This window comes from Grammomys surdaster, unplaced genomic scaffold (genome assembly GCF_004785775.1).
Source record: "Grammomys surdaster isolate TR1022 unplaced genomic scaffold, NIH_TR_1.0 64, whole genome shotgun sequence".
In the NCBI taxonomy this organism is placed as follows: Eukaryota; Metazoa; Chordata; class Mammalia; order Rodentia; family Muridae; genus Grammomys; species Grammomys surdaster.
In genome coordinates this window covers 16,425,605-16,439,171 of record NW_021604566.1, presented here as the reverse complement: position 1 = coordinate 16,439,171, position 13,567 = coordinate 16,425,605, and the positions used below count along the sequence as shown (strand labels likewise).

Here is a 13,567-nt window from a genome sequence, read left to right as displayed (position 1 = left end):
ACTTCAGTTGATAAATGTCATCACTGCGGTAAGGAGTGAGATGATATTTTGAAATGTTTTTCTTATGCATAAATATAATATTAAAATCTCTATGGGTCTTATTGTTATATCAAAAGCAGCAATGTATTCTTATATTAACTTGTGTAAAAATGAAATAAATTTTATAAGAAATTACTGCAAGTGGAACCATTTATTCCTCATTAAAATTCATACTGTCCCACATTTAATAGGGTGGTTTAGCAACTGTTAATTACAACATCCTTCTGTAATTAAAACAAAAGGTTACCTCAGAAGGGAAGAAGAAAGGAGGAGAAGGAAGGTGGGCAACAGGGAAATGGGGAGGTAAAGGAAGAAGAAGGAGACAGGAGGAGGAAGTGGAGAGGAGAAGGAAGGGAAAATCAACAAAAGAGGAGGTATGGTTGGAGGGGTGGAAAAAAGAGAAAGAATGAGGAGAGGAAAGGGGAGGGGAGACGGAGAAGAAAGAGGAGGGGGGATGAGGAGGAGCAGGAGGAGGAAGAGGGGGTTGAGAAGTAAAAGGGGGAGGCAGAAGGTCAGGAGGAGGGGGAAGGAGAAGGGGAGAAGGGACTTTCCTTAGTTAAAGACTTTTTCTTTTCCCTTTAAGAATAACTTCCCATATAATATATTGTAATTATAGTTTCCCCTTCCCCTACTTCTCCTAGTTTGACACTACCCCCTTCTTTCATCCAAATCCACTTCCTGTCTCCCATTAGGAAACAAGCACATTTCTAAGGCATAAGAACAAAATAAAATAAAACGTAAGATAAAACAAAAACTATTAGTTTGGAATAGGACAAAACAAACAGAAGAAAACAAAGAGCCCAAGAGAAGGCACAGAAACAGATATAAATACAGAGGCCCACTTGTTTCCACACTCATTAATCTCATAAAAGCACCAAACCTGAAGCCATTGCTGGGAATTAGAGAGTTAATCTAGTCTAGCTGCCTTGAGAAGTATGCATCATGAATTTTTCAGGCTAGAGAGCCTGTGGCTCCTGGGGCACTGTGTGCCTTTCAGTTCCTAAGAAATCAGGGCCCTCTTCCAGGCAGTGAAACATTCAGATTGCTTCTGTATCTGTGTCCCCTAAAAGTCAGTGAAGCATACAGAGGCTTGACAGGACAGTTGGTCTCAGACATTAATCTTGTGTACTCTGTATAGCTTGCAAATGTCATTGTATACTAGAAACTACAATTGTTTTGATCCTGGCAACCACAATTATATTTTATTTCTGATGAAGGTATAAAAAGTCTGATTGCTTTCAATAAGCTTGTCTTGGCCTCACTTTTGCTAAGAGCCCTCCATTCCGGCCTAGTTTTCATTTCTCACTGACCATAATCAGATAACCCTGGCTTGGCACTGGCATTTACAAGCCATAATATATACACAAAGGACCTTTAGGGTGAAAAAGAAGGGGAAAAAAGTATTTTCCCCAGTGAGACTCCTCTGGATAAAACAAACTTTTCATTTGCAGATGGTTATCAAGTGGAGATAGCTTAGGACTAGGAACATGTGTCCATTTCATGTTCCAACTTGCAGCTCTAGGATCCCATCTGGTACACCATGCAGGCCCCGTACATGCTGCCTCAGTCTTTTCAAATTCACATGTTTACTTAAAGGACCTTCTTTTCTTGATGTCCTCAATCCCATCTGGCTCTTATACTCTTTCCACTTCCTCTTCCTCAGGGTTCCCTGGGCCCTGAAGAGAGGAGTTTAATAGAGATATCCTGTTTAGGGGTGGTATTCCAAGGTCTCTCATTCTCTGCAGAGTGTCTGGCTATGGGTCTCTGAAATGAAAGCTTCTGTGATGATGGCTAAGCAAGGATCTGTGGGTATAATAGCAGTGATATGAGCAAGACCTATGAGTACAATAGACTATCAGTAGGAGTCACTTTATTGCTGCTTTTTGTTTGGTTGGTTAGTTTAGAACAATAGTATTTGGTTTTATGCTAGGACCCCACGATATCTATTCTCAAATTCTTGGACACCCAAGAAGTATCAGATTTGGGTTCCATCTTGTGGAGTAGGTCTTATAACAAATGAGATATTATTAGTTGATTACCCTCAAAAGCTTTGTGCCACCATTGCATAAGCATATCTTGCAAGCAGAACAGCATTTTTGTGGGTTTTTTAGTTCTTCTAGTCTCCAGCTTTCTCCTGTCTGGGGTGCTCACCCAGGCCTGCATAGGACCAGACTGTTGGTCATCTCAGGCTCCATTTTTTTCTGGGAATCATTCTGATGTTCATAAGGCAGAACACCGAGTGCACCCCTCTCTTCTTTGCCACCTATTAACATACATATGAAAGATGTTAAGAATCACAATGAGTCCTCTTGGTGGATTTTTCCTTTGATGAGTATGTAGTATATATCCCTATCTTTTCTGATTAGTTTTGGTGTGAAGTCTATTTTGTCAGACATTAAAATGGTTTCTCTATTTCATTTCTTAGGTCTGTTTTCTTGTACTATCTTTTTTCCATCCTTTTACCCTGAGTTGATGTTTATCCTTGATGTTTAGTGCTTATCTTAGATGCAGCGGAAGGATGGATCCTATTTTTATATCTAGTCTGTGAGTCTGTCCATTTTTATTCGGAAATTAAAACTATTGATGTTGAGAGATATCAATATATGGTGGTTTTGATTCTTATTATTGTTGTTTTAGTAGTGGTTATTTTGTTGTTGTTGGTTGTGATAGTAGCAGCGGTGGTGGTGGTGGTAGAGGCAGCAGTGTATGTGTATGTCTGTTCCTCCTCATTTGATTTTCTGGTCTGGGACAATTTATAGCCTGTGTTTTCTTGGACGCAGTTAACCTCTTTTTGTTGGAGTTCTCCTTTTAGTACTTTCTGTAGATTGCTAGCTATCGCATAAATTTGATTTTACTATGTAATGTCTTATACTCTTCACCAATTTTGATTGGAAGATTTTCTGGAAATAGTAAGCCAGACTGGCATCTGTGGTCTCTTAAAGTCTGTAGAATATTTGTCCAGATCGTTCTAGCTTTTAGCGTCTTCACTGATAACTGAGGTGTTATTTCAATAAGTCTGCCAATAAGTCTAGGCATTTAGGATTGGGAAGATTGTAACTCTAAGTACTGATATCTGGTCTTGCCTTTGTTGGATGTCTGGGGGTTTTATCCCCCTTGGTTTCTGTTTCCTCTCTGTTTTTAGGAGGTTATGGTGGCTGTATGTGCCAGTAAGGAATACTTCTAGTTTTTGCCACTGAGAATTCCTGGTAAAATGTATTTCACTTAAAAATGGGGATATGCTAGGAGAGGAATACTAAATAGTTATACAGTAGGCATAAAACAGGGTGTTCCACCAGGATATACTTAATCCCCTGCAAATGGGGTCAAAGTGTGAGAAAAGTCTACAACAAGTAGTCTACTACAAAGCTGAGGATGAGACTGGGTAATTGGATATGGAGGAAATAAGAGAGTATGAAGATCTGAAGCCCAGCTTTCTGCTTTGCTGGCCTACTTGTTTCTCTGGCAGGGTTGATGTTGGGTTTTCAGGTAATACCTGATGGATTCCAAAGCTGGGATAACAGAATGTGTGAGGAGGAATGCTGTGGAAAAGATCTATGCAATCCACTAGAGATGGGCAGAGGGGAGGGAAGGCTACAACACATAGTCTGCTATAAAGTTGGGAGTGAGACTACGGTACTGTATTTAGAGGAGATGAGGAAGGAGAGAAGATCTGCAGTTAGACTACATGTTTCCCTGGCTGGAGTAAAGGATTCTATCTTTAGACCATTCTTATATTACGCATATCACAGCAGAGTCAAACTCTCTTCTTTCTTTACTGGTAATAATGATGCCCACCTTAGTTCCAGCAAACCTATGTTTCTTTTGATTTGATGGCAAAGATATTCCTTAATATAAATATATATAAAAAATTTTGACCTAGCTCTTCTACAATGACCCAGGATTTAGCAATTCTGAGCACACACATGCACAAACACACACACATATATACACAAACACACACAGAGAGAAAGAGAGATAAAAATAGGAGACATAAATATACTTTTGTCTTTTCCAAGTTTTCTTAACTAAGCCATATCTTTGTGTCAGATAGGCTTGAAAAGTCGGGGATGTGGGAGTAGATGTGGGATGATGTGACCTGTACTGGTGAGTGCCTGTGAATCAGTGACATATACTGACCAGCTATCACCTTCTCCTGTCAGTTCTGGACTTTGAAGCAGATTCCTTCCTGCTGTGTTATTAGGAGCAGGATGAAGCAATGTTCTAAGGAAGCAATCACACTCAGGGAATCTATAGATTCTGTTCAGTACAAGCTGAATATTCACTTCTCTTTGGAATTCTTTGGTCTCTGTGAATTTATGTGTTCTCTGAACTGAATTTTACATAAATTCTTTTATTTAAAATTCCACTTTAAAGACAGAGAATCTGCTGTTGTTAGCATAGTGTGGTACAATTAATACATCATTTTAATGTTTGATTCTGATCTAATTTCAGAATTGTCAAAGTATCTGAATTTTGCAAAAAATATTATGTAATGTTGAAAGAATTCTTTCTCCAGTATCTTAGTTAGGGCAAGACAACTCTTATAAGGGATGACATTTAGTTCAGTCTGGCTTTCAGATTCAGAGATTCAGTCCATCAAGGCAGGAGTATAGCAGCATCTAGTCAGGCATAGTGCTGGAGGAGCTGGGAGTTCTACATCTTATTCCAAAGGCAAACAGAAGACTGATTCCCATGTGACTAGGAAAAAGGCCTCAAAGCCCACCCCCAGAGTGACACACTTCCTCCAACAAGGCCACACCTCCTAATAGTGCCACCCCTGGGCCAAGCACATTCAATCCACTACATTCTACTCCATGGTCCCCATAGATTTGTTCAAACAACTGAGTCTGTGGGTGCCATACCTCACTATAACATAATGCTAAAACATTTAGTTCAATATCAAAAGTCCTGATAGTCTATAACAGTCTCAACAATGTTAAACGTCTAAAGTTCAAAGTCTCTTGTGATGTTCATCCAGTCACTTAACTGTAATCCCCTATAAAATCAAAATCAGAAAGCAGATCACATATCTCCCACATCACAGAATACACATTATCATTCCAAAATGGCATAGTGAAGAAATACTGGACTAAAGAAAAACCAAAAATCTAGCTGGGCAAACTCTAAACTCTGTATCTCCATGTCTGATATAAAAGGAGTCTACATATCTCCAACTCATTTCATCTTTGTTGACTGCAACAAACATTTTTATCCTGGGTTGATTCCACTCCCTGCTGTAAGCAGATTTTCTCAGCAGGTATCCCAGGGGTCTAGAATCTCTGAGAAAGTCTTGAGGTAGCCAAGACAAGCTCACCTTCACAGATTCTTGTTCCAATATCTGTGATCCACACACAATCTTCTGGACTTCTCAAAAGAGCTTGAGTCACATCTCCAGCTTTGCCCTCTATAGCTCTCTAGGTCCTGGTTGATTCCACTCCACTGCTGCTACTGTTCTTGGTGATCATCCCATGGTACTGGCATCTCCAATATGCTGTAATTTTCTTCTATAATTAGACTTCACCAATAGCCTCTCATTGGTTCCATTATTGTGCTAGGCCTCAAGTTCTTTGCATGATTCCTTCAGTCCTGGGCCATTAACTGCAACTGGGGCTGGCTATACCTTCACTAATGGCCATCCCTGGCCTCTCATAGTCCCAAGCTTCAACTGCTCTCCACAACCCCTTCATACCTTCAAAATCAGTACCCCTGAGTGATTCTTGCACATTACCAAGTCCAGGTCACAGTCTTGGCTATCCCTGGAACACAAATTCTCTGTGCTCTCAGAAAACACTTCCTGGAAGATTTCACCTCAGTGATGCTGATCTCTTCTATCACCACTAATTTCTCACTTCCACTTACCCAGCATCAATTGGTCCAGTAGTTTTCTTCTACTCTTGATTATAAACCCAGAGCCACATGGCCAAAGCTGCCAAGTTCTGCTGCTTACTGGAGCTGAAACATGGCCTCCTTACATTACATTATCACCAGCTTTCTGTTTCCAGTTCCTTCACTGCCTATGCTTTGAACTCAGAGATCTCCATGGCTCTGTCTCCTGGATGCTGGTATTAAAGGTATATTCAACCACACCTGGACCTAAGCTTCTATTTGGAACTTTCTCTGTACCGGGCTGGTCTTGAACTCAGATATCTGCTTGCCTCTGTCTCCTGGAATTAAAAGTGTGTACCACCGTGCCTGAACTTGCTTCAAGCTCACTACTCCCTTTATCTGTTTATCTCCTATAACATAGGATTCGGCTCCATTCTACTTCCTGGTGCCACAGGTCAAATCACAGTCAGTAGCAAAGTCTTCCATATTCATGCTAGGATAGCCCATTAAGCCCCCTTTAAACCATCCCACTGCTTCCCAAAACCCAAATTCCACATTCTTCCAAACAAAAGAATGGATCAGGTCTATCATACCAATACCTAATACTGGCACCAACTTCTTAGTTAGGTTTTTGTTGCTGTGAAGAGATACCATGACCAAGGCAACTCTTACAAAGGACAACATTTAATTCGAGCTGGCTTACAGGTTCTAGTCCATAATAGTCTAGTCCATAATCATCAAGGTGGGAGCATGGCAGTGTCCAGGCAGGTATAGTGCTGGAGGAGCCAAGAGTTCTACATCTTTATTAAAGGAGGCCAGGAGTAGACTGTTTTCAGGCATCTAGGAGGAAGGTGTAAAAGCTCACCACCACAGTGACACACTTCCTCCAACAAGGCCATACCTACTTCAACAAGGCCACACCTCCTAATACGGCCACTCTCTGGGCCAAACATATTCAATCCACCACAGATGGTAATAGCCTTTATTTGGGGTGGGGGTGGGAGTTGAGGGCCTCCTTGGCCAACAACACTCATAAAGGTGATTCTAAAAAGCCAAAGCAATGGGGTTGTCAACAATTTTATGCCTTCTGAGAACATAAATTTTTAACTTTGTTCACCCTTTAACATGTACAGGCACAGACTGTGGTAGAGTTTTCAGAGTCACCTGGGTCACCTGGGTCACCTTCTGTGCCTTGCCCAACTGTAAAGCTCCCAAACCTCACAGCTGTGCCTGGCTTCTGCACCCTTTGTTAACCCCACACTTTATCATAGAGTATGGTCTAGGACTTTGTTTGGTACAAATACATTTTAAATTGTATTTATGACATAGTTCTAATCTATGAATAGTCTTAAATTCTCTATAATTCTTTTGAGAGACATATAAGTGTACCTAATGGAACAAGGAATTGTTATTTCAGTTAATTGAAAAATATTCACCTTCTAGATGTTGCTTGCATTATTAGATTAATGGAAATAATTCTATCTACCAAAGAATTTATCTCTAAACTATACTTAATGCCACATAAATGCTATGTAGATATAGTTTTTTTTAAGAAAATTAAGAATTTAGTGTGTATTTTAATCAAGATATTGAAGGATTGGAAAGATTCTAAGAAATTAATGAAGGGAATTTAATTGTACCAATTTTCTCTGAATTTAAATTCCTGAAGAAAGGTAATAGCTAGACAGGAGCATTGCTCATAATGGGAAAAGGGGTTAGAGTAGGAGTTCAAAGCTGAGGTATAAATTTCTCAGAACCCTAACAGAAAAAATTGACCAATGAGAACCCTATGTCCATCTCAGGAAAAAAAAAAAACAAAGAACCTAAGACAGGCCTATAAATGCAAACAAAGTGAAAGAAATAATGTCTGGCTAGAAAGAAAAGGTTCATGAAATAATCTTAGGTTAAAAAAAATTCACATGAAACTGGAAATATATGAGCAAAGAGGTTTCGTAAGACATGCCACTGACCCAGGAAAATAAGACTTTTCTCTTCTTCTTTTGGTAAAGGGATGAACCCCAGGGCCATCTACATACTATGCAAGTGTTCTAATACTCAACTATAACCCAAACCTGCAGGAATCTTTAAGTTCAGAAAGAACTTCTTTAAATGCATGTGAATGAACAGAAATACTGAGTCAATTTTGCAGGTGAAAAATCAAATGCCAGTTGATGCTTTGTAAGACACAACATGACAACCTTCCACTGTGCCCTTTGAGGCTCACTGTGGACAGTGTATAATCCCAGCTACAATTATTAAAGTGTCTGTTTCATGACAGACATTTCCTGAAAACACACAACTTACCCCAGAAAGAGAGCCCATTGCAGACCAAAGTAATGACTACACAAATGTTTCATAACTCTCTGAGTAAGGAAGGAGCAGCTTCTGGCACCTCTGCCCTGGTTTTACAAAGAACTCTGAAAAATTGGCTTTTAAAAACAAAAGAGAGGGAGTTATACCCCCAAAAGAAGTTTTCCAGAAATATTCTCCATCATGCCTTGTTTGTTCTCAATTTTCTAAATCTGGATGCTCAAGACAAATCTGCTGCTGATTGCCTCTGGCATGCTGAGACCAATAAAAACTATGCCACAGTTATGTGGAAGGACCCTCTACCTTTAAAGAGAATGGCCTGGACCCAGTTCTCATATGGTGCTGAGGATTGATATGCCTGTTTGATACCACAGAAGGTGCAGCTAAATGTCTGCCAGAAAGATTAATGAAATAAATAGATACCTCCACAAAGCCAGGCCCAACCATAAATACGATGAATAACAATTGACATCCAAGGAAGAGAAATCTCCCTGAGAATTCCCTTCTTTTTCCTTTCCAGGTAAAAATGAGTTGCCCGTGGTGTTCGCTGTTGGAGGTTCTAATCCTAATGCTGGCCTCAGGACTTACACTACGCAGACCTTCGATGGGCCATTGACAAGGACATCAAACAGTTAGAGATTGACATCACTAATCTACAGAAATCCCTCGTTTCGCTGTCTGAAATGGTCCTCCAAAAATGCAGAGGACTTAATTGGACTTGATTTACTCTTTTGCAGCAGGAAGGACTGTATGCAGCTCTTAAAGAAGAATGTTGCTTTTACATAGACAAAACAGTGATGGTTAAAGAGAGCATAAGAGAAAGATGAGAGCTGGTATAAGAATTGGTTTTCAACCTCTCCATGGTTGTCAACCCTACTTCCTTCCATTTTAAGACCATTCATTGGGTTATTTTTGCTTGTTTCTTTTGGTCCCTGGGCCTTAAAACAGGCTTACCAATTTTGTGATACAACAGATAGATAACTTGGCAGCACAAGCTATTTAGGTACAGTATTATAGGTTAGCTATAGAGGACCACGAGACTCAAGACGAGATTGATGTTCCACCCAGGGTGTTCCCAAAACCCATCTCCACTCAACCTAAAAGAGGGGACTTCCATGCCTGAATGAAACAGAGAAGGGCCACCCAAAACCCCCTCTGACTGGCGATCTAAATTCTTGCTTAGGCTGTGAGGCTAAGCACTACAAGGGAATATAAAATAAAAATTGAAAATATCTCTCTGGGTTCCCTGAGGTACAAGCCTGATTGCATAGGGGTTGATGTCCGAAGTATCTCCTCTCCAGGAAAAAGACATCGGGACGAGTATGACTTCCATGCCTCACTGGACAACAACAGAAGAACCAGAGCCATTACAAGGTCCCCTTTAATTCCTGGAGGTCAGGCCTCTATCCCTCCCTTGGCAAAGATTAGAATAGCCACGGTCCCTCTACATTGAGAGAAAGGGGGAGATGTTGGGAGTGACCCTGCTTAAACATTAATGGCCTAAGTTAGCCATAGGCCTAAGTCAGCCATACAAGCCTACTGACACAAAGTCTTGGCCTCTGTGGGAAAGTACTAACCCTAGAATAGATAGCTATAGATCTTGTAGACAGGTCACCTTTGGTGGAAAAGTACTAACTTAGATAAGAACAAATGACCAATAGATCTTATGGACAGATACATGGTGACTTGTACCGCCCTGCTTCTGTGAACTCTTCACCCAGCCAATATCCTGTTCCTGAGGACATCTGCACTCCCCAGAAACAAAGAAGACCCTACGTCATCCCCCTCCCCACATCCTGCTTCTATGTGTATATAACTCTGTGTGGAAAAAAATAAAATTTGACAGCTTGATCAGACTCCAGACTTGCTGTCGGTTTCTTGCATACCCTTGCCCCCTAGTTCTCTCTTGCAGGTCTTCTGATCCCAGTGGGACTGGGGCATATACCTTGTGAAGTTCAGGAGCCTATACTTCCTTTCTTGAAAAATCTTTCAATTGAGAGAAAAATGTTATACAATGATGCCCTAGTCACATGGGTGATAGTATTGCCCAGGACTCTAGAGAACTGGAAAACATTGCAAATGAGGGTTCAGGAGCACTTGGGACACTGTACAAGATTTAGAGACTGCTACATAGAAGCTCCAGAGTCTGGTTACTGTTAAGCAAAAATTCTAGTCCCAAAATAGTATTGTTTTAGGGGAAAGGCTAGACCCAAACTTGAAAAAAGAAACCTAAAACCACTTCTGTGAAGCCCTTAGTAAAAATATATTCATTTAATTGTAGTGTAAATTTGGATTAAGTCTTTGATCTTTCCCAGTAGATTTGAAGATCAAAACAGAAGCAATAAAATTTATTTGATAAAAGATAAAAGATATATTCATTCCAAAATGAAACTAGAATGTAGAGATCTGTCAACAAGTGAAATAGCATAATCAGATAAAAAGAATAAATGTTGGTATTGTGTACACTGTAGTTAATATCATTAGATTATAGACTTCAAAATAAGTGGAAACAGAATTTTGAATTTTCTCATAACACAAAAATTATAAGAATCCAAGGAGATGAGCATACTAAATATCTAATTTGTGGACATATATGTAAGCATCACAATGCATCCATAAATATGTACAGTTGTGTCAAATAAATCAACATGCAAAGTAAAAATATAGGCATCTGTTTCAATCAAAGCCAGATATGAAGGTAACAAAAAGACTCAGAATTTGCCGGGTGGTGGTGGCACACGCCTTTAATCCCAGCACTTGAGAGGCAGAGGCAGGCAGATTTCTGAGTTAGAGGCCAGCCTGGTCTATAGAGTGAGTCCCAGGACAGACTACATAGAGAAACTCTGTCTCAAAAAAAAAAAAAAAAAAAACCTAAAATAAAATAAAAAATAAAAAATAACTCAAGAGTCAGAATTTGACCAGCTTCTGTTTGCTAAAAAGAGAGGCTTCTGATGAGGGGAAGATGTGCTAGTGATGATCCACAAATGACATGCTAGTAACAAGCCAAAAGTGACATCAACATAATTTACATATAAAAGACACACAAGCTTTTGGGCTGGAGCAGACACAGAGTTGGTCTGCTCCTGTCCTGTGGAGAAACTGAATCCTGAGTCATCCAGGAGCCACAGCACTCAGAGCAGCTGATAAGAACTCCATCTCACTCCCTAAGCCCCAGAGATACATCTGGGAGCCAGGGACATTCAGGGCACAGCAACTACCCAAACCCCGCCCCTCCGGAATTCCACTTCCCTTCCGCCCCTGCCTGGTCCTTTGGGCTGGTGCAGACACAGAATCGGTCTGCTCCGGTCCTGTGGAGATACTGAATCCTGAGTCATCCAGGAGCCACTGCACTCAGAGCAGCTGAAACTGAATCCTGAGTCATCGAGGACCCATTGCACTCAGAGCAGCCTAGGAGCCACTGCACTCAGAGCAGAAGGATTTCCAGATCCAAGAGGTGGCCTGAGTCCCAGGAGTTCTTCCACCCAGGAGATTAGGAGCATAAGACCACAGAGACATCTGGACTCCGAGGAGCTCTGCAATAAGCAAGATAACTGGAAATACAGACTCCACTCTTACACAGTGAGGGCAGGTACCACTAGAGTTAACCAGATGGCGAAAGGCAAGTGCAAGAACATAAGCAACAGAAACCAAAGTTTCTTGGCATCATCAGTGCCCAGTTCTCCCAATATAGCAAGCCCTGAACACCTCATCACACCTGAAAAGCAGGATTCAGAATTAAAATCACTTCTCATGATGATGATAGAGGATTATAAGAAGGAATTAAGTAACTCCTTTAAAGAAATACAGGAGAGTACAAGTAAACAGATAGAAGCCCTTAAAGAGGAATCACAGAAATCCCTTAAAGAAATGGAAGAAAACACAAAGAAGGAATTAAACAAAAACATTCAGGATCTGAAACTGGAAATAGAAACAATAAAGAAAGTTCAAAGGGAGACAATCATGGAGATAGAAAACCTAAGAAAGAGATCAGGAGTCATAGACTCAAGCATCACCAACCGAATACAAGAGATAGAAGAGTGAATCTCAAATGCAGAAGATACGGTGGAAAATATTGACACAGTTGTCAAAGAAAATGCAAAATGCAAAAAACTCCTAACTCAAAACATCCAGGAAATCCAGGACACAATGAGAAGACCAAACCTAAGGATAATAGGTATAGATGAGAATGAAGATTCCCAACTTAAAGGGCCAGTAAATATCTTCAACAAAATCATTGAGGAAAATTTCCCTAACCTAAAGAACAAGATGCCCATAAACATACAAGAAGCCTACAGAACACCAAATAGACTAGACCAGAAAAGAAATACCTCCCGTCACATAATAATCAAAACATCAGATGCACAAAACAAAGAAAAAATACTAAAAGCAGTAAGGGAAAAAGGTCATGAAACATATAAAGGCAGACCTATAAGAATTACACCAGACTTCTCACCAGAGACTACAAAAGCCAGAAGAGCCTGGACTGACATCATACAGACCCTAAGAGAACACAATTGCCAGCCCAGATTACTATACCCAGCAAAACTCTCAATCAATATAGATGGTGAAACCAAGATATTCCATGACAAAACCAAATTTGCACAATATCTTCCCACAAACCCAGCACTTCAAAGGATAATTGATGGAAAACGCCAACACAAGGAGGGAAACTACAACCTAGAAAAAGCAAGGAAGTAATCTTCCAACAACCCCAAAAGAAGATAACTATACAAACATAACTTTACCTCTAATAACAAAAATAACAGGAAGCCACGATCATTTTTCCTTAATATCTCTTAACATCAATGGTCTCAATTCCCCAATAAAAAGACGCAGACTATCAGACTGGATACACAAACAAGACCCAGAATTTTGCTGCATACAAGAAACGCACCTCAGTGACAAAGACAGACACTACCTCAGAATAAAAGGGTGGAAAACAATTTTCCAAGCCAATGGTCCCAAGAAACAAGCTGGAGTAGCCATTCTAATATCAAATAAAATCGACTTTCATCCAAAATTAATCAAAAAAGATAAGGAAGGACACTTCATACTCATCAAAGGAAAAATCTACCAAGGTGAACTCTCAATTCTGAACATCTATGCTCCAAATGCAAGGGCACCTACATACATAAAAGAAACTTTACTAAAGCTCAAAACACACATTACACCTCACACAATAATAGTGGGGGATTTCAACACCCCACTGTCAGCAATGGACAGATCATGGAAACAGAAACTAAACAGAGACACTTTGAAATTAACAGAAGTTATGAACCAAATGGACTTAACAGACATCTATAGAACATTTCATCCTAAAACAAAAGAATATACCTTTTTCTCAGCACCTCATGGTACCTTCTCCAAAATAGACCATATAATTGGTCACAAA

The 13,567-nt window shown here is 40.1% G+C and overlaps 1 pseudogene; it reads right to left on the bottom strand.

Moving 5' to 3' along the window:
- Window positions 1–2,239: 2,239 nt before the first annotated feature.
- On the bottom strand, window positions 2,240–2,340 carry LOC114624017 (annotated as a pseudogene).
- Between the last annotated feature and the right edge of the window lie 11,227 nt (window positions 2,341–13,567).